The 21,294-nt window shown below is 42.0% G+C and overlaps 1 long non-coding RNA gene across 3 annotated transcripts in view; it reads right to left on the reverse strand.

Annotated features, from left to right (window-relative positions):
• Positions 1-6,813: 6,813 nt before the first annotated feature.
• Positions 6,814-21,294, reverse strand: part of LOC111261490 (uncharacterized) — a 28,176-nt gene continuing 13,695 nt past the window's right edge. The window contains exons 1-4 of one of the 3 annotated variants that reach the window (XR_002680994.2): positions 17,495-18,624; positions 16,136-16,295; positions 7,449-7,656; positions 6,814-7,058 (exon numbers count right to left, since the gene is read on the reverse strand). This is a non-coding gene — a long non-coding RNA (uncharacterized LOC111261490). The other 2 variants (XR_002680993.1, XR_015311516.1) reach the window with 2 other exon arrangements.

Raw genomic sequence — 21,294 nt, forward strand, 5'->3', positions numbered from 1 at the left:
ATTAAAGAAATGCTGTATACAATAATTCCACTATTTATTAAACAATGAGCAGCCAATGGATCTACCTCCGTACGGTGCCAAGATGATGCAGGAGCAGAATAACGTTGAGAAACAAACTCGCGCAGAGACGCGCGCTGAAACGGGGTGATCGATGATACCATACGGTATATCCGCAAAGAAGCGATAGAGCTACTTTCCGAGAGAAGAATGGTTGACCAAGTTACTGGCAGGCCGTTTATATAGATGATAATGTCTTAAAAAAGCTAAAAATGACAAAGATGATCGAATTACATCGCACAGTTGGCGCGTTTGTTCTCACTGTCGTCGTCGCTACTGCTGCAGCTGTTGATGACGCTGATAAACGGAATTATCCTGCGCAGGCTCTCCTGCAGACGCCATTTTCTCTCGCTGCGATATGTCTAGACTAGTATTCATTCATTCATTTTTTAATTTCTTACGTTGAAAAGGGAGAGCACCGCATTGCGGGGAAGGCCTTTGTAGCCCCCTTAAAGTAGTGAAGGGGCAACGAAGCCGACGTAACTCAGGCCATTGGAGCCTGGTTGGTAGTGACTTTTATCACTATTATTTTGTCCATCGACGTCATACCCCTTTTCCTTGTACTCTGTCGTCTTTGTTGTTGTTGTTGTTGTTGCAGAAGTGAATGTGTATAAGTTCGGGGTAATACTGGCGGGTGTGACTGTCTGGGTGTGAGTGGATAGCACGTGATTCGGGTGCGTGTATGCGTACGTGTGTGTGCTATGTATGCACGGGATGTAACGTTGTAATATAACTTAGCAGGTCGCCTTTGTCCTGTGTTCAGATACCAACTGCCGCGGCCCCAGGCCTCCACCCCCTATCTTTGCACATCGTGTAATGGGGTAGCAGCGAGAGCAACAGCAACAGCTGCAACAATGTCAGCAATGTTATCGACCGCTATCGCTATCATAGTACAGAGAAAAATGCCGAAGACGACGAAAATGTTGTTGCCATTAAAGCGGCGATGATGATGATCGAAGAAAAATATCAAAATCAAAAGAATGAAACGATCGCTGCGGCGGCATCGTTCTCGCCGTCGTCCATGACGGTTTTGCCGCGGCCGTCGGTGCTTTCGCTCGATAAATGAACGCGGTTACATAGCATTATCTTGGCAGCGCCATCAGTCTATGGCATCTCCGCTCCCCCGACCCCCCACAGCACGTGTCCTAGGAGCGGTTTGTATGCATTGCCGCCGCCACTAGCAGCATGTGAATACATGTGAGCAATTCAATGACTGAATGAAAGAACGGAGCGAGTGACCACCAAACCGAGGTATCAACGAATGGCCGAATGAAACTTTCAATAAATGAAAAACAGTAGCTACCGCTTCGGCAACATCAGCAGCAACAGCCGATGCCGGCGGTGAATAAACGAAATCGGAGGAGAGAAAGAAATGAACGACCAGACGGCGAACGAGCAGACAACAAGTGCAGGTGCAGGTTGCTAGGCAGCATCTGCAGCGGCCGCGACAGCGATATCAACGCCCAGCAGCAGCGCCGTCACCGCAGCAGCTGTGGCGCTGCTGTCTGACAACGAATATGGGCGACAGAGTCGATGTGATTAGCTGTATTATGAATATATATATTTTGCAGGCGCTGACATCCAGATGCGCAATGGGCAGATGACAGACGGGACAGCAGCAAAGGCGCCAGCAATACGAGCAGATCGCAATAAAAGGCCAGAGACACCGATGGCTCCGAAAATGAACGATGGCAAATGGAAACGAGAGAAAATAAAAATAATCACAATGGAATATCGCTTGAGGTAGTGGCGGCGGCAGTGTCCAGGTCAATGCTAGACGTCAGCCGCAGGGGTTGCGTCGCGCCCCCGTGACGCGATAGCCGTCCCTCCTATGACCAGTACAGCTGTGGCCATCTGGTGCTGGTGAGGTGTTGGCATCGCTATGCGTTGCAAGACAAGAGGGGGCTCCTTATCTGCTAGGTAGCCAGCTAGCGGATTAGTCCGAAGGAGATCTGTCTGTCGATCTGGAAATTTGTATGGATTTCTCGATGAGAAAAGGTTGATGAGTATATGAGGATGTATGTGTGCGCATGTGGGATGATGTGACCCCCGTGTCTAAATGTGATATTCGCTAGACTCCGGTCCCGAGTCGGGGTTACGAAATCGGCGCTTTTAGTTTAGCATTAAACATCTTAGCGATTGTGTGTGACTAGTGATCGTGACATGGTGGATCAGCGCAGAAAAGCAACAGACAAGTCGTTTGTAATACAATAGATGTTAAGTGTAACATTACCATAACTAAGCAACGCCATACGATATTAGGTAACGATGGACTATCACACAGCATTTCGTGCATAAAGTTGACACAGAAAAATTATCAGCGTGCCATTATTAGGTAAGGCTCTTGAGCGTAGCTAATGGAGACACAGTATTTCACATCTCTACGATATTATGGGCCTATATACATTATATTATAGACGCTAAACATGAACTCGGTCAGAAGGAGAGAAACACTGCTTGGTTGAAAACAAGGCTGAACTACCTGTTGAAGCTTCTACAAAAGCAGTGCTGAAACCAGATCATTATTACCTCTTTAATGTCTTTATTTCTGACGCGTGGTACAAACACTTTCTGCTGACATGGTCAAAACAATAAAACTGTGTACCGTTTGGCAACGCGTAAAAATATCATCTAAGATCGAAATCCTTTTCGTCTTTTCTCTTAGATAATATTTAACCCGCTCGACATGTACAAGTGTTAGTCAACATTCGATCCTCTGATTTAAGTAATTGTTGTATCGTCCATACTTTGTGGGCACGATCTGAGGCGTACATATACAGATAATTTCGTATCATCTTGTACATTATTTACGCTGAGCGTCGTTGTGGAGTGAATCTTTTTGGGGCAACTTCGTTTATTATACTTATGGCAGAACTTCGATTGCCATCGGAAAAGAACGAGTTGACGTTGCGAGTTGGCGGCGTCAGAAGCCGTGAATCGGGCAGGTCTTTAGTTGTAGCGGGTAAGCGATTCAGTCCCGAGCATATCCGTCACGGTAGGAGTCACGATGATTTCCGGCTTGATATTAGCTACTTCGTCCTACAAAGAGTCGCAGGCAGCATACATAACCACCACGAAAGTCTGATGTCAATTGAAAACGATAAAGCATTTAAAACGCAGTTTATTATGCGAGAGTATAGCAATGACTTGAGATATTTTTGATGACCTCAGATGTTTTCCTACGTTGGTACAGAGTTTAGATGTACGAGGGCCTGTTTAGGCCATAAACGGTAACATTTTTGAATTAGACATACCCTATCAGGCTAGTCTGAGTGTGCCACAGACGTGGCACAATATTATAAATCGAGCTGCAGTTGTTGTACATACTAAGTTACTAGCTTATTGAGTGCATTTACAGCAGCCATCAAAAGGTGACGCATCCTTTCAGACGGCAAAGTACCCACTACGCGTCTCGTTGAAACAAATCTACAGACGTAGCCTGTAGTTTATATATGTAGCAATCTATTTAGGTCCGACGGCTGTTCGACCCAGGCCGTACTATCTTGTCTATGGAGAAATGTAGTTTGATGTGTGAGCTATTTCGACAATTGACTCCTGTCTATTGAAGTACTGCGTGGTTGTATCGTACATTTTTCAGCAACATATAATCAAGCTGAAGTGATGGTCTAATTAGGCATTGCGGGATTACTTATCAAGAAATGGGTACCTTTGCTACAGCGCGGTAAGGACTCTCTTCGACTAGAAAACCACATATGAGGATCGCAGACCTGTAACGAATTGCTAGCTAAGTATCACTATACACGCTGATACGGATTACGTCAACGTACGCTACAAGACCAAAAGATGGATCTAACAACAGTTTAAGCTGCTGTATACGTGTCGTATTGCGTTTTCCAAAGATGAATCATGATCAAAACAATCTGAATAGTAAATCTTCTGTAGTGTTAAATATAAATAGTAATTTTATCGACTGAGTTTTATTCTCTTTTTGCAATGATACCGTCACGACTCGAGTCGGAAGTTCTTCTTAATAAATGTCGTAAAGTTGTTCCCCCAGCTTATAGTGAACCATACATCCGACCACGACCTCGAATTTGCGCAATGTCATAGGAAGACCAACAACTCTGCGTCTGATTGATACTGATACGGCCACTTGTACTCGAGCAGAATGTTGCTTTGCTTCTATTTACGTTGCTTTTATATTATATGTTAGAATACGTTTAAGCGGATTTCGAAAAAATGACACCCTAATTAAATAGGCGTACGACGCACATACCCGCGATAGCTTAATGGGTAACGCATTTACGTGTTAGTCTTCAGGGACACGCTGACATGGACAGACTTCCGTCCGTCTAGCAGTGATATAGGACGAGGCGGGACAAAAATTAATTGAGAATAGTAACGTGACACCCCAGGTGTCACGCTACTATCTTCAAATAATTTCGATGTGCGTAAAATTACGTATCATGTATTTATACAGCAGTAGTATTTGGTCTACATTTTTCAAGCGAGGGTTCTTAAAATGCTGCGCTGGGGATTATGCTTTGCTTATTGCACTGGGAGTTACTAAGTAATTCAATTGGTGGTGGGTAAACGTCTTTTTGTTTCCGTTGACTCGGCGGGATCTGTGGTAACGATTGCACGTCACCGTTGGCCATTCCGTGAATTCAAATTGCGTGAACCGGCTAATTTTCCAGAAAAAATGCTGCTACAGTAGTAGTCGCTGAAACTTCACGCAGCTTAAAACAAACAAAGATAACAGCGTCGATATGTTACCATTTTCAGTATGGTTTTAAACAGATTCACACTTGAAAATTGTTAAAACACAATTAGACTGAACCAGATAAGAAAGCTTTGGACTGTAATGGAACCGCGGAGATGCGTTCGCCGCAAAAACAACACTTGTAATCTGCATCAATTGATCCCTACACGTATAATTCGCCCCCGTATATTAGCCCCCAGATGACGCAGCACTAGCCATCGCGATTTTTACCTCAGGCATGTTCAAGCTAGCCAAGAACCAGTTACAATTTGCATTGTTTGTGCATGCACAAGGCCGCGTGTCAACACGTCGCGTGCAACTATATATATATATAGGCACCCACGCGCTAGACGGTGAAGTCGAGGAATTTTCAAGCTGAATAATAAAAAGCAGTATCGCGATCGTCACTGTCGTGATAGCTTCATGCATCATCACAAACACATGTAACGAATCGCATAACAGAGATGCCCGGCGGAGGGCATCGATACATAATGCAGGAACAAAATAAGGCCCTGTCCCGCAGGAGCCAACGGTGCATAACTATGCATATGCCGTAACGTCACGCTCCTGGGTCATCTACGCCGCTCTCATCTATTGCATAGATGTATATTCGTTGCTGCTGCTGACGCCAGTCGGATCTGTTGTTTGGCCGTTGCTAATTTGTATGTGAAGTTCGGTCGAACTGAATCGGCCGACCCGGGACGACCGGCTATTCAGTTACCACTGCTGAAGTTGCATTAGCCCATTTGTTGCTGACCACTTTCAAACAAACGACAGCGATGATAATTTACGATCTCCAGTCGACACTCATTGGGGGGAAAGCACTTCGCCAGTTCGTCGTATGTTCCACTACGACGGCCATTGTTGCACTGCTATTCCTAGCAGTTCGTATAGGTAACCTACTTGATTTCTCAATGTACAGTTTGGCTTGACCGTTCGATACTACTGACATTTCTCAGATAACAATGGTGATACTGCTGTTAAGGGTTTAGAAAAGACTTCTTTTGGGGGGGGGGGGGGGGGGGGGGGGTAGGGGGAGGCTTTCATATAACACCGCTGTTCGAAACCGAATCTGTTACGTAAGGTTGACTATAAATGTTTGCGATGCTTTGTTTGTGCTGTTAGTAATGAGTGCACACTGTGAATGCTCTTTGTCTATTTTCGTAAAATTATACATATGATAAGCCCTCATTTATGGGGCGTTCGTGTACGTGATTGATACGTTAATGCCGCTCCATTCGCGATTTCTAGTCCCCACACGAATTGCCAGGTCGTTGAACTGCATTCTAATGAGTAACGATTGCTGGATGATCAGACTGGTGCGAGATCATAACATAGCGCCATATAGTGGATAGGAGTCTGGTTATTTCTGCTTCGGCAAATTGGCCAGGCGTGGACGTCACATGAATGTTAGTCAGGACACGACGAACAGTGGACGTGCATAGATAGAAAGGGCTTTAATAGAATCGGCCTGGTCACATCGACCGCTCTTTCGCTGGATGCATTTGTTGTCTTTCCGACCGCCGCCTACGTGCAGTTCAACAACGGCGCGATTATTCAAATTGTACTTAACTATATTGGCATGCAAGTTCGGCAAGTGACGGAGCGATCATCGTTTCCGCTTCGATACATCGGATCTGCGGAATAAAAACGCTTACTCAAGCAAATCAACCGTAACTGTTAACTACTTGCAAAGTAAAAGAAACTTATGGAGGATGTGCGCGTTGATTTTCGTCGTGAATTTTATCCCGGCCTTCATATCTTGCTATCTTGTATCCTATGTGGCCTTTCTCCTTCAGTTGGTCTAACCGCAAGTGTTGCCATTATTCTTGCTAACATTTATCCTTTTAAGCATACAACTGCAGGTAAACAAATTGTTGTCTAGAGATCCGTCAAGGAGTATTAAAGAGCTTGAAGAAAATTCGCTCACAATATCTAACAGGTTGATTTTGTGTCGTGGGATAACGTTTGAACTAACGCCCCATAGATTTAAAGCCACTGGTTTCGGATCACGAAAAAAAAACACATTCTGGTAACAGCAAAGCGTGCCCTTATTGTCGAAACGGTTTTTTGTTTGTGACTTATAATAACAATTTCTTTTTGCAGTTTCATAGATTCAATTAAAACATTTCACATATGATTAGATTTAATATTAGGTACGTAATTTAGCGAAAAAAAAAAAAAGCAATCAGCAAAAGTACTTTCCTAACTACGACAGTACGATCATCGTATGAGTTCCGTTTGTCAAGACCTCCCCGATCTGCTCCGGATACGACAACTGTAATAACAACAAAAACATGGCTACATGTTAAAAGTAAGTTGCAATAGACGCACAAGGTCTAAGACTTCTTTGCTCGACCAACGCCTTCTTACTTTGTCGTTTACATGATATTCGGTTGGTTTTACCAAATTAAGCCGTACATCACGGTTTCTTATGACCACACAACTATATACACCGAAGCTCTATGTGATACCTCACACCGACATGAATTACATCGTAGCCATTGCTCTAAGGCAGAGTAGAACATAATGTTAACGGAAGTTTGGCCCTAGGCAGGAAAATTTTTACTGTTCCTGCCATTATCATCACTGTGATCCCAAAGAATATAAATAGTAACGGCATGTTAATTAGCGACGATAGTCTGTGTTTGATGATACAACGACTGACCGTTTGCTAAATGTGACTCGATGTGTGTGTCTGTCTGACGACTTCAGCCGGTCGCCTCAATCCCTGCGAAACAAGAATGACGTCTGATGGGAACGCCGAGAAAAAATTGTCCACGTCGAGCCATTGCCTTCGTTTGTTAGGTTTCACAATAGCACAAGCTGTCGCGATAGACGCCGCGGTCAAGGCCCCAAAAAGCGGAGCAGCACATCTGCAAGGGAGTGACAAGATATAAGGAAGAATTTAAGATTCGACTCTTATCCAGCCTTGTTAATTAATTCGCTCATGTGACCTGGATACGTTTTCTTTTATTATTTTTGTCGGTTACTGTTCGTTGCGTTATGCTTTACACCCGCACGATCTATTACGTTATTGTATCTATCTATATATACATATATATTATATCAACATCTTCTCTTGTTACTGTGCCAAAAGAGGTTAACGTCTGACAGACCGAGAGGAAAAGTACCAAGGACAAAGCGTTGACCCGTAAAAATCTACTGGGTACAATACAATGTCTGATGTTGTTCTCTCACTAAAATTCATCCATTAATGTATTGTGATAAAATAACGCTAAAAATTATAATAATACCGGTGTTTGCACACCAGTTTCTCTTCAATAACAACCATATGATAAAAACAATATATATATATATATATATGTATATCTGCATTTCGGAATTTATTATTATTTATACGTTAGTATTGATATACATGACATTTTATTGATTATAATCATGATCACAAGAAGCATCAAAAATCTGTTTTTTTTTTTTGTTGTGTAAATATTTCGGCAGCAGGTACAGGTAACATACAATGCGGTGCTGTTCTACCGAGCAGCGCTCTACGATAAAGAAGCACAAATTAAAAATGTCTAAAATTAGTTTTCTGCATTTTGTTTTTATAAATAGTATCATTACTATTATTCAAATGGTCGTTGTGTGCAAAAGAGGCTCCGTATACGGTACATATATGTTGATCTATCCTTCACGCTGACGGAGTCTGTTTCGTGGCAGTTTCACCTGGGATAGTAATAAAGTGTGAATATGTTGGTACTCTGCTGCTAGGACCTACCTATATAGAAAATAACAATATGTTGGATAAAATTTCCTGTAATAGTCAGTCCATGTGGCTGAGCTCGGTCACGTTAATTGAGCGTCTCGAACGATGATTTTGATTATCCTTGTGTCTCATTCTTTCATTGTATTGTTTTTCTCCTACGGCCATCGCTGTCCATATATGTAGTATATATACAATCTAGATAGTTCGTAAGAGGAAACATCTGCGGAAAAGAAAGGCAAAAGCCGAGCTCGTTTTGTGCGGTCATCCCGCTCTCCGTTTGCATTATTTATTGTGAATTCGAGCCTGTCGTAGAGGGGTAGCACCCTGTTGCAGCAAGACGCCCGAAGCAATTATGTCGTCATCGACTAAAAACGCGAGCAGGGACTCAAATCGTTCTTATATTCAACGGCAATATGAGCTGCGGCCGTCACAAGAGAAGATATAGATCATCATCAAAAATAGAAGAAAACGCACGACTCCGAGCGGTACTTCCCTCGCCCGCTTCATCTCGTGCACAGCAACGTTTCACAAATTATCTATATATATACATTTATGAGTCATAGCGACGCTTAGCGATGGACTTCAGCAGGAGCCGCGACTACGACTGATGCGCTAACCGGCGTTCGCTACTCTCTGTGGTTTAGCCTATTGACAGTACCAATAGTCCCACACCCCCGGACACCCGTCTGCACGAGTGCAAATAGAAAATAAGGTATGAACGCATTTGAAATGGCGGTGAGTGCCGACGGCAGCAACGACTGAAAATGGCTGTTGGCCCTGGCGATTGAACGACGAAGGCGCGTGGTATCTGCTTCAAAGACATTGGAAATAGTTCCAGCCACGCTAGGGCTGCCGAAATAAAGTAAAAATGATGAACCCGGTCGTTGTATAGGGCCAATCTAGACAGTATGCGCCGCCACTTCTTTTGCAGAAGTCCGGAAGTGGAGAGGCGGGGCTGTAACGAGGATACACGATGATGCTCAGGAGATCAGAGAAGGGAAGACGTGTTCGTGAGTCGAAGTGTCCGTTTACGACATATAACGAGATAGGATCGGTAATAAGCCGAAGCGAAACCATTTGACCCTGAAAGAGAAAGGGAGTTCACGTATAAGTATTAATAAGCATAATTTCTATGAGCTATTTAAGAATGCTATAAATATAAATTATATGTACGCGAGTCATCGTAATGCCCAGATGGAGGGTCTGTTTTTATAATCAAGTACAAATTAGCGATACGAAAATAGACTGCAAAAGCATAATTGGAATCATAGAAAAGCATGATCAAATCACCAATAAAGTAGTTAACCCTATTCAGCGCGAATTAAAGCTTGCATTCAGACAGTCTCAGTAGGTCGAAGCGTATGCTATTCGACTTAGAACCCCGCCAGATGTTGACTGGAAGAATGTTATAACAGAGAATTTAAAAAAATCGGTGACTATGGGTACGAGTGACAGACTAGTAGTGCATTCGGCAAAAATTCACAGAAACACTTTCTAAGGAATCGAAAACTTTGGTAAAAATTTCCCGGCGTTTCCGGACTTTGACGTGGAGCGTGCTTTAGAGAATGGCTTTGTAACGGCCTAACTCTGGGATTTCTGATGCAAGCTATTCATTCGTGGTTTAGCTGTCAGCTTGAAGTAAGTATAAAAAGGGCGAAAGTACGTATAGAAGGAAGTATAGAAGGAACGAAGCTGGGAAGGAAGAGCGTTGACCTATTAGACACACAAAGGGTGCTCACCTTTTTTCAGCCCTATACTGGACATCAACGACGAAATCAGTTTACTGAATGACTTGCGTCTGTTTCGCGCTGTTGAACATCTCTTCCGCTCCGTTAGCCGACAGGGCAAATCGTCCTGTGACACCCCTTAGCGAGCAGATTGCCCTGGCTGACTACGTGCCAAGAAGCGTCTAGATCTTAAACAAGGGATGTTCTTGCTCGGGGCGGCCTTTTCCCTCTTGTCTTCGTGTTTTCCCTTCAGACTTCTTCTCAGCATTGGGTTTTTGAGCGACGCTTCCCTATGATGAGCGCATGTATCGGATTTGAAATAATGATGTGTGTTTATTTACGACCAGAGGTGCTCATTCATGGCGTTGCAGGTCCCATAGTGGGAAGCCATTATCGTCACCAGTGAGCTTCGCGCGATGGAGCCGCAATAACGACCCCTGCCGACGTCTGCGTAAGATTGTTGAAAACGTTGTCCTCATCTCACAGCCGTACGGGACGCCTTCATTTGTTTGTTTTTTTTTTGGGGGGAATCCTTTTCTCCAATGCAAGTTATAACCCCATATCCGGGTCGGAATTTCTGTAAATTCCGCAATATGGGTTTCTGTGTGCTAGGCGTTGTTGAAAGGAGAAAATTGAACAACTTGGTCTTATCGGTTTTGCCCCCTCTGCTCAGATATCACAAATGCGAAACGACGTTTGAATGCTCCCGGTATAACAACAAACCACTAAGCGACATTCTTAGATGGACTATCAGAATAGTACGCTTTTACTGTTAATATTTGTATCGAACGTTAAATAATTTGTACCCTGTCCCAGGAAGGTTTGACTACGACTAGTGTTGTAATTTTACTCCTAAAATTTGTGCGATGGCTAGGAATGCTCTCAGTTGTGTTACTCAGTGTTTCATACGCGAAACTTTACGAACCCGTGACCGTTAACGTGTTCCGAAATCTGTTGGATGTGTATCGTATTAAGTTCATTAATTCAACGTAATAACCTACGTATTCGATATAAACAGCCATATAATGCTTCTATTTTTTGTGGTTTTAGAACGCTTATTAGTTAAGTTGTTAAGGTTAAGATACAGAAGACGGTGGATGCGGCCCAAGTGACCTTTGAAATATACGGAACTATTTTTGTTTAAACATATGGAAGTATTTGTGCAGCTACTGCAGCCACTGACGTCAGCATTTTTGCTTACAGAAAAAAGCAAGGAGCTATGAATTTCGATACGAGCGTCGAGGGGCGCCAAAAGATGCGCCGATGATTAATACATCAGCAATGACTGTGAATGGGGTGGGGGGTGGGGGGGAGGGAGGATACATACCCGCAGTCGTTAAACCGGGAGGTGTTCAACAAGAGAAGTTCAGAGAGGAACGTCAACAATGCCTCAAAATAGGGCAGATGTGGTCGTGAAAGTACATACACGTGCAAGCCGCTTTAACTGGACTACGCTTGTTATCGAACGACACAAATGTTACCGAAAGACCCGTTAGCTTCGTTAGTACGTGCTGAACGGATGATCCACGGAACCTATAAAACCCTTATATATGTATGGTAATATTGTTTAATGGAACAGCCAAATGGCCTGAAAACGTCTTTACTGCTGTAGGAATATTGGGTGGTTTTAGCGATTTTACCTGCAGCAAAACGGTCCAGACCGTGTTAACCTTTCTCTAAAATGGTATCAGTGGACCAACGGCAACGGGTTGCGCCCGGCCGTCGGTACATCTAGGTGTATACACGGATAGACTGGCAGAAGGCAACGTTCTATTTTCGATGATTTTTATTTTTGCTCGATCTGCTCAACGTCTCTTTAGGAAAACGTATGCATTCATTGATGAAACGTGAAGAGTGAGTAGGGTTTCTAGAACGATTTCCTCAATAACTCGTCTCGCTTGTCCAATCAGCGCCGCAGCCCGGAGCACGACTTGCGCGTCCTGCGGAAGAAGAGATTGCCGATTGATTGCAATAAAACGTAGCAAAAAGCTGGATAACGATAATCAACATTTTCTTCCCATATATATTTATAAAGCTATTGAAAATATATATGCATTGTACTACCTATAGCTGAGGTTGTACGGTAATATCTCAATTTAAGGTGCTTAAGTTGTGGTTGTTGTGGTAATTTAAGGTGTGCGGCAGAGGAGCCAAAATATAATTTGATATTGCAAGGAAATTTCCCTACTCTTTGTCCTTTCTGAGTGATCTAAACGCGAGTTCTCACTGCGGGCAGTTACGTTAAATATGAATTACGTGTAGCTCAAGAAATTCACAGTAAATATACTGCCTTTGAACTCCATATTTCGTTTCAACTGCTTGGCCGTTCAGCAATACAGACATTAAATTTTAACGGAATACATGCGACAAGACTCGGAAGTAAATCTATATTTTTTTTCGAATCTTTAAGGACTCTATGCTATTTTTATAATCCCTAAACTAGATTAACATGCGCTAAGGTGGCTCTATGAGTTTAGAAAGAATATGAAATAGTCGTTCTCTTACCCCTCATGTCCCCCTCTTACCCCCTTCTCAACCCCTTATGCATGCAGATATAAAAAAACTACACCTATAAAAGAAGGATTTATTAATAGCTCTGTTTTAAGCTAGTTACAACTTTATCGAAGACCGTCGTATTTCATTACCATATATATATATATATATAGGAAGACACTAATGTGTGACCAGATAAGCAGACAAGGCTTCCAAAATTCAGTCATAGTCGTTTATTAAAAGAGATATTTTTGATCGACTACGATACTGGGTTTGGCAATATAAAGCTATAATACCTTGTATCAGATGCATTCGAATTCTCTATCACGGCTATGTAAGTAATAGCGTATTCCTAAAGAGCGCAAATTCTTATCAACCACCTATATATATATATACATATAAATAACAACTAAACTGAAATTCAGCAGAACAGATCTGCGTCTGATCCTTTAAGCTATTTCAATTTCACAAAAGAAATCTATTGAAATGTGCAAGTCGATGTTGCCAGGCATAGTTCAGACGAGTCTTTTTCAGTATTAACCAATTCAGTCATCATCGCTTTTACGATTACCCACGCACACATACGCAAAATGATGATTATTTGTATAGTGAACTTGGGCTCGTCGAGGCAATAGACGACAGCATGGCAACTTCGTGATTTATCTGCAACTTATTTAATGGCACGAGCCGTTGTTTCAGTTCTTTAGATTCGATTTGTTCCAGCAAAACTTCCTGTTTATCATAAGCATGCTGTCCTGCACTCAGCGTTAGCCTACAGCTACTCCTAATCGTATTTCTTTTTTTTTTTTTTTTTAGTTAGAACTTTCTGCCAATCCAAAAGAAAGTTTTTGTCGATTTTCACCACGAATGATGACTACTGCCTCGATTGCTATTCCAATTATTACTATAAACCGCTATTTAATGGCGTTTGAGCCGAGCTGAAGACAATCTGTATCGAAATTATATGGCCGGGCAAGTGGGATTAGTCATTCTTACAACAGCACATGAGGTATTTATTATACATGTAGAGGTACCATTGGGCACGGATTCATAAAGAAATGGCCAAATTACGTTCTCTCTCTTGTATCGTGTAGCTACTCCCGTGTTATTGCCAAAGGCTCGCTGACCAACTGTTGTGCTGAGTGTATTTACCTTTAGCTTTTTGCCAGATTTAGTTTTAGTAAAGAGCAGCATTAGCAGCTCGGAGAAGTCATCCCAGTGGCTGAGAAAGAGCAGTGCGAACGTTGAGGAATAATATCAAACTATGGTCATGTAATAGAAGAAGCCAGAATGCTGACAACGATGGAGATGATTACGTTTGCGACCCCTTCTAGTTCTCCGCGTTGAGTGAGGTAGAAAACGTCTAGCCAGCCGACAGGGTCCATGCGCCACGGAGTCATGCGACGAATAGCTTTCTTCTGCGCGTTCTATATTTAAAAACGAAGTTGCCATAATATGCTTGCATCGCTTTCTACTTATAACCGCCGCTGCTACTACTGTGACCTGCCGTGTTAGTACGGCCTGTTTGGGCCGAAGTGCACTACGGCAGGCGGCGAAAAACACGAGTCGCTAGCGCCATTCGTGTTACGATTGTTTTAAGGAACATTTTCCTTCTCCATGTTCCCACACCTGTCGGTCGTGTGCCTATATGGTAGCAGTTCAACGAAGAAAACAACAATTGGTTTCTCCGTTCACATGCGTAGGTATGATGTAGATTTTGGAAACCCGGGTAAATTCTAGCTCGAATTTGCCCGCATTTAACCCTCAAAGAACCATCAAGAATACGAAAGCAAAATCAACCAAGGCATCGATGGATAAAAGGAAATCTGATAACAAGAATGATAGAAGTTGAAAACGTGTCTCTGCTTCTACAAATAGACAGAAGATCAAGCCGAAAGTTTTGCTTGTAGAAATAAGCGTTACGATTAGAAACGACACTATGGTGTGGCGAACAAGCATGTGGAGATTATAAGCCATGAAGCAGTGATTCAACATGCATTGCACGTATCAGTAAGATGAAAGTACCAAGTGAGAATCTTTACTATAACTTACCCTAATAAAGAATTAAACTGAGACCGACATCTACTGTCCACGACTTATTGACTGAATAGAAATTTAACGAACGCCAAGTTGAGGTTCAAGCTAACAATAAGATAGATCGTTTCTGTTTATGTTTAAATCGTTCGTAAACTTCCTATTATAGATTGTTGAGAGATGATTAACTATCTTTTCGTATATATATATATATATATATATATATATATCAAAAATTATGTTATTATTACCATTTATTCATAAATCTATCACCAATGTGACATTAATGTTTTCAAAAGAAACGTTCATATAAGCCATGTGCCACGAAGCGAAACTCTGACCAGAAACTTTTCCATCTGCTAGACACAGAGTGGCAGTACGTTTGAGAAGACCGCTGTTTCTATCGTTACCGTTACACTTATCGGCCTTTTTATTTTTTACGACTGTTTTTTCCTGTTCAGCCTTTGCTCCATTTCATCCTAATCATCACCTATTATTTCACGCAGATACGGTCTTATTGCGCTGTTTTTTAACATCCGATGTCGCATTTGTAGCGCTGAAAGCACGGCGTCTAGCCGGTCTTCACTACATGTGTACCTTCTTATGCGTCTTAATGAACTTGCTTCACCTTTTCCCGTTGAAGTCACCTCTCCTGCATGAAAACCCGCACCTGCATGATTTGAAGAATCCACCAGCGCAAACGTGACTTTCGCTTTTCAAGACATCGTTTTTGCACTTCGGTTCCTATTTACCAAAATAATATACTACCTATTGCGTTCTGCGTAGCTTTTCTCTTACTCGTACTAACTGCGAGGCGTTCTCTACAGCATTAGCATACAGGAATATATATATATATATGTAGCGTCAGGTTTATATGGCATCACCCTTTAGCATCATTTTGGTCTTCCATTGTGCTCACTGAACGCGTCACCGTTTTGCGTTATAGTGGTCTATATATAATAGTTCTAAATGGAGTATTACTAGTGCTGGTTTCAGTTGAAAGCATTGCGTCGCTCAAGTCGCCGGCGACGGTAGCGATTGGCGTCGACGGCGCCGCCGCAGACGACAAAAAGGATTTTACTAAAAACGAGCATAAAGGCAAGTATCACCTCCAACAATACCGTCGCAGTTTCTGCCGCCGCTGGCAGCTTACGACGCATGTAATAACGAGCGAGCAAGGAAAACGCAGGAGTGCGCAAATCATGCGCCCTTTCTCTCTGTCGTCTCCTTTGTCCTCGTAGAATAATTCGTGGAAAAGGACACGATTTTGCACAGTGTACTAGCGCCTCCTGTGCCACCGCTTAAGTTCACTACTGTTGGCGTCTTCGTTGTTATTGTTGCTGTGACGACGTTGCTGCTGTTGTTGTTACTTACATGGTCGTTATCGCTGTTGATATGATCCGCACCATTCCTCGGTCCAAGTAGCGCCGACTTCGTTATGTTTCACTTCGGTCCAATGAAGTAGCGTTGAAGAAAAGGGAGAAGTCGCAGAAGCGGCCCGAAATCCGAAAGCCCAAGAAAAGAAGAACTAACACTGAAGAGAAAAGACTAAATAAAAACCACTTGAATGAAGAGCATGGTACTACTACCAGCGTAAGTAGCGTTGCCACCGAGAAAGGGGCAACGCAGCACAAGTCTACCGTTACCAACCAGGAGGACATGGCAGAACGGATGGAAACAAGAAGGGCTGTTGCAGAAACGGCCTAACAGGAAAACGGGAACAGGACTTTCCCTTGCAGCTAAATTAAACCAGAGCTTATCGTCATGCCCATCATAGAACGTTGAATAACACTGGAGCTTCAACTTAGTCGCCGAGAACTAACTTTAACAATAGCGAATTACATTGATACGGCGTCGGAACCATACGCAGTCGCAGAACGTCAGAGACAGAAATGGGCAGGCGCGAAAATAACGAGCCGAAAAAATGGCCGACAGCGAAGGCAAGCAATGATTGCACTAGAGAAAAAAAACAGGATTTGGCTTGCGTCTTCGGAAGCGAGCTCACGGACTATGCTGATTGGTAACAGAATATTGAGTAGTCGAAAGCGTGCCGTCGAACAGAATACCGTCATGATGACACTGGCACGCTCTTGTCCAGTAAAGCACATATCCTGGTAGGGCTTTTGTAGCGGTAGTGGTAATCCTTGCATGCGTATATGCTATTGTTAGTGTTACTTTACGGCCCAGAAACAGGGTCGGGTATAGACATACTTCCGTCAGGTATTGTCGCTCTGCTTTATCCAACTCATTATTATTGTTATTACGACGACTATAATTATTTCTGTTTTTATAGTAACGGTCGCCATTGAGCTGGAGGTAACGGTAGTCGGCAGAATCGTAATAAGTTGAGCTGTGTGCGTGACTGATCGATAAGTTACGATAATATGTAATACGTATGATTCTAAATTGGGTTAGTCTATTTAAAAGCAAAATCTTCTAGGGCACCTTTGCCCGTAAAAATAATAAACGTTTGTTAATCGTCGTGAAAAGAGAAATAAACGAAAATATTTGGAGATGATCCAGCGTAATAATAAAAACAAACTGCCATAGGACAACCGCAAGGACACCACACGAAGCGCTGCGTTGACTACATACACCGTTATCCTCTTGAGTAACGGAAACCACGCACCGTATTAGGCTTATTGTGCAGATACAAAATCTAATTTTCTATCGCATAGTTAATTTGAATTTTACCTAATAAAAGCTTGATTAAATATTGAGTGACAAATTTACCTTTATAGTTTCTGTTACTAATATAGAGGTTCATCACCATGTGATCAATGGCCTCTACGAACACATTCTGAATAGTCTCGTCCAAATAGAGTGAATCATTCTAACAACAGCCTTCGCGTATTTATATATTGTATATACAAAGATAGTTCCGTTCGTTGTATACGGCTGCCAATAATTGTAAGGTCCCTTCGCACGATACACATCTAATAAATTAAATTTTTTTTTCATGTAGACTTAAAAGCAAAAACTCATTGATTCAATAACTCTGTTCCGATATCCTTCGCATTGTAGGAAAACGTACGCACGTTTATTTGCCAACGCATCGATATGATGTCAAGTTAAACACCCATGGCCAAGAACGGTACCTGGCCGCCACAGGACCGAGAAGGGTATAACAATAATAGATAGTGCTATCAACCGATTGGCACCTTAACTCAATAGCCAGTTTTGTGTCATACTGTAACAAATACGAGCAGTGACGGTCTTTTCGACATAGCGTCACCTATCGGCCGTTTGGAACTCATCGAATTTGCACCGGCCCTTATGGAAATATCGTCATCAACGCTAACAATCCGGTTCTGCCTGTTACCATAAATCGCCGGTGTACCGAAGCAACTAATTTTGCATAGGCCACAACGCGATGGTAGGTGAGTCTGAGGAGGTAATTTCAACAGCAGTAGCTGATGCGCAAAGGAACAGAAGAAAAACAGTAGGCCGAATTACCGGTAGCAATGCACCGGTAGTTCGGATAGAAGAACCGCGAAGATGATATTTACGTTGATTTTTCATTGATTGCTCGACATATGGCGAACTTTAAATTGCCCTCCTGCGGCGGCGGCGGCGGCGGATTGAAGCCGAGCTGTTTTTGAACGAAACGAATGTCGAAAACAAAATGACAAAGCATAAGTTCTCTTCTTAACAAGTTTCAATAACGCTTGTGTGCATGTTTCACTTCTGTAGAATTAGAAGCAACATGAGCTGTGGTGTTTCGGTCACTATTATTTCGGTAACGCTAAAACTATTCAGCTCCCAGCAATGGGCTATATTGATTACCATTTTGCCCGTGCCCACACTCGTAACCTATCGAACAGATGGTAACCATCAATGACCTGCTCCTATACGTTACTTAGATAAAGTTATACTAATAAATTTCTTAGATGTTAACGGGCAAATTGAATAAAGGCACTTTTTTAAACGAATCCACCCGCTTGATCGAAGAACGATGCTGAAAAATACGGTATTTCTGTGTCCGTCTAGATCGATCGTTTCAGTCAAATGCTTACTTGACCTATACCTTATATTTACTATTTAATGCTCAAACTAACAAATGTTATTATAATTTACTCTATTCTTCTAGTTTTTATTCTATTTCTAGTTTTTATAATATAGTGATTATATTTCCTGAACGTTTTTTTACGACTACAAACAGAGTTGAAACGACTGGATGGTTAAAGGCAGACACAATGGCAAACACTCTAGCAGAAACTGATGGTGAGTTGGCCGCCAAAAGCGTCTTTTCCCAAAAGATATGAAGTGTGCCCTAGTGGGGCGTGTTCATCTGTAAGGAAGGTAAATTCCCTATTCTATGCAAGTGTATTGGACAAATGCAATAGTTGTTGCAGCAGCTGTAGAGTGTCCCGTTATATAGCAATTTATTATATAAATGTTGCTGAAGAACATCACGATGGCTGGACACCTTGTTTTACCTGTTTAAGAAAATCCTTATAAACATCGCGTATGAGTCGGTCAAGGGATGTACGCGGGGCGATTTCGCAGCACGAGCTTCGATGGCAGGACAGTTGGCCGCTACTTTATTCGAGGAGCTATGTTTTATTTAGCGTGTGCTGGCTAGTCTTTTTTCATTATGAAACGACAAAAACCAGCCACTATGAGAGATATGAAGGTATCTTGGTGCTGGTCATTTTTTGGCTGTGTTAGAAATCCAAAGTTCATTTTAATTAAGAGAAGACTAATGCTTGAAGACCAGATTCGTTCATAGCTGAATCAGTGAGGAATAATAACATTGTGAACCGTCATGAAAATAGTATGAATGCTGAATTCGCTGAACCTTTCCATAGTTCTTGTTTTATCTGTTATACTTTTGTTTTGTAAATGGGAGGCCTAGTATTAGGACGCTACGGAAGCCAGACGCACACATGAACAGCTACTGCAAACGTCGATTTAGCGTCGTTCAAAACTGCAAATGGCTATGGGGCGTTTAGGAAAAAAAAAGTTATTATTATCTTGGAATATATCCTTACATCATTTTTGCTGATATAGAGAACTTACTACAAATGTAATTCGTATAAAGTTACCATTACTGCTATTGTTGTCTCAGAGTGCGAGGAATTAGTGATAACAACAAACACAGACCTTTTATGAAATCGCTGATTTTAAAGAATTACTAATTAGCTTTGAGCCAGACAAATCCAATGGGATGCTAGCCCAGCTCCGGATATAATACTTCAAACGACGATTTGTTTAGAAATGCTTAAGAGTTGAAAATATTCATGGAGTCGTAGATTTCGCAGAGGCTTATCGGACCAATTATGAGTGATAGAACATATTGGCGCAACGATACGACGTAAAATCTCTGGGCGTCATGACACACCGTTCCTAGGTCGTAGCATAGCCCGCATCACATCTACATTCTCAGAGTTTTTCTGCAATCTTCGCGTCACGTGTTTGTGACGCGTGAATTTTAAGTATTCAGAATTCAATGGTAGGATAGCATTTCGAGGACCAATTCTTTGGATCTACAAGCCGAAATGACAATGCCAAGTTTGCTGTTGGAAAGGGAAGTATCCATGTGACTACTATTTACCGGGAGATGCACAGTAGGCCTCGCTACAAGTGACAGGTAAATTTAGCCATGTTTTTTCATTGGGTGCTGACAAAAAAGGGGCACGGAATAAATATTTATACACGAAGCACTGAATCATGTCCTTGACCCAGGCCTGTGCGACGACTAAAATACGCGTATGAAGAGACAACAAATATGCTCTCGGCATACAAATGACACACATATTTATCGTCTGTATAGAGCAGCATTCCTGGACGTAAGCTTTGCAGCGTCGGAAGCACCTTTATATGTTCATAATTTTGCGATTTTTCAAATTAAACATGACTAACAATAGCAAGGATTACTTGTCGACACTAAAATAATAACACCGAATGACTATCTTCACTAAACGTACATATTAACTAACAGAAGACCAAGCGGATAGCACGAATCTTCGATATCTGCGATTAATTTTCTCTTTAATTCTTCGTTTATAATCATCGCTTGTTGTTCAGTTTCGCTAATTGGTCTTCACCTTAATTGTGGCATTTAATTATCTACAAAATAAAGTTTTTTTGCTATCTTTTTAAGAATAGCTTATTTTCATTTCCATAATAAATTTTACCCACATAGCCCATGATGCACGAACACACTGTATGGCTAGGCATACCTCCAAAATGCCAGGATCAACGGATAGCTTGCTGAGTACGAAACTCAATTTTTACAGATATGCTTCGTGAGTTTATCCACATTCATGTAAGTAATATTAATATGTTATACTTTCATCTCATACGGTAGTTTGCATAGTCGTGCAGTTTGTCGTTGTAAATCTTTACTATAAGATACGTGCGTATCGTACGTATTATCGGCCAAGTGTTTGAGCTTAACTGACCGGATGATACCTAAGACATGTTATTACAAGTACAACCCTCGTTAAGTTTATGGTATCCCTGCGTTTCGCACATATTGTGGTGGGATGACATAACTGGGGTTGGCAAGAATGATAGATCTATTTACT

This window comes from Varroa jacobsoni, unplaced genomic scaffold (genome assembly GCF_002532875.2).
Source record: "Varroa jacobsoni isolate VJ856 unplaced genomic scaffold, vjacob_1.0 scaffold_562, whole genome shotgun sequence".
Lineage (NCBI taxonomy): Eukaryota > Metazoa > Arthropoda > Arachnida > Mesostigmata > Varroidae > Varroa > Varroa jacobsoni.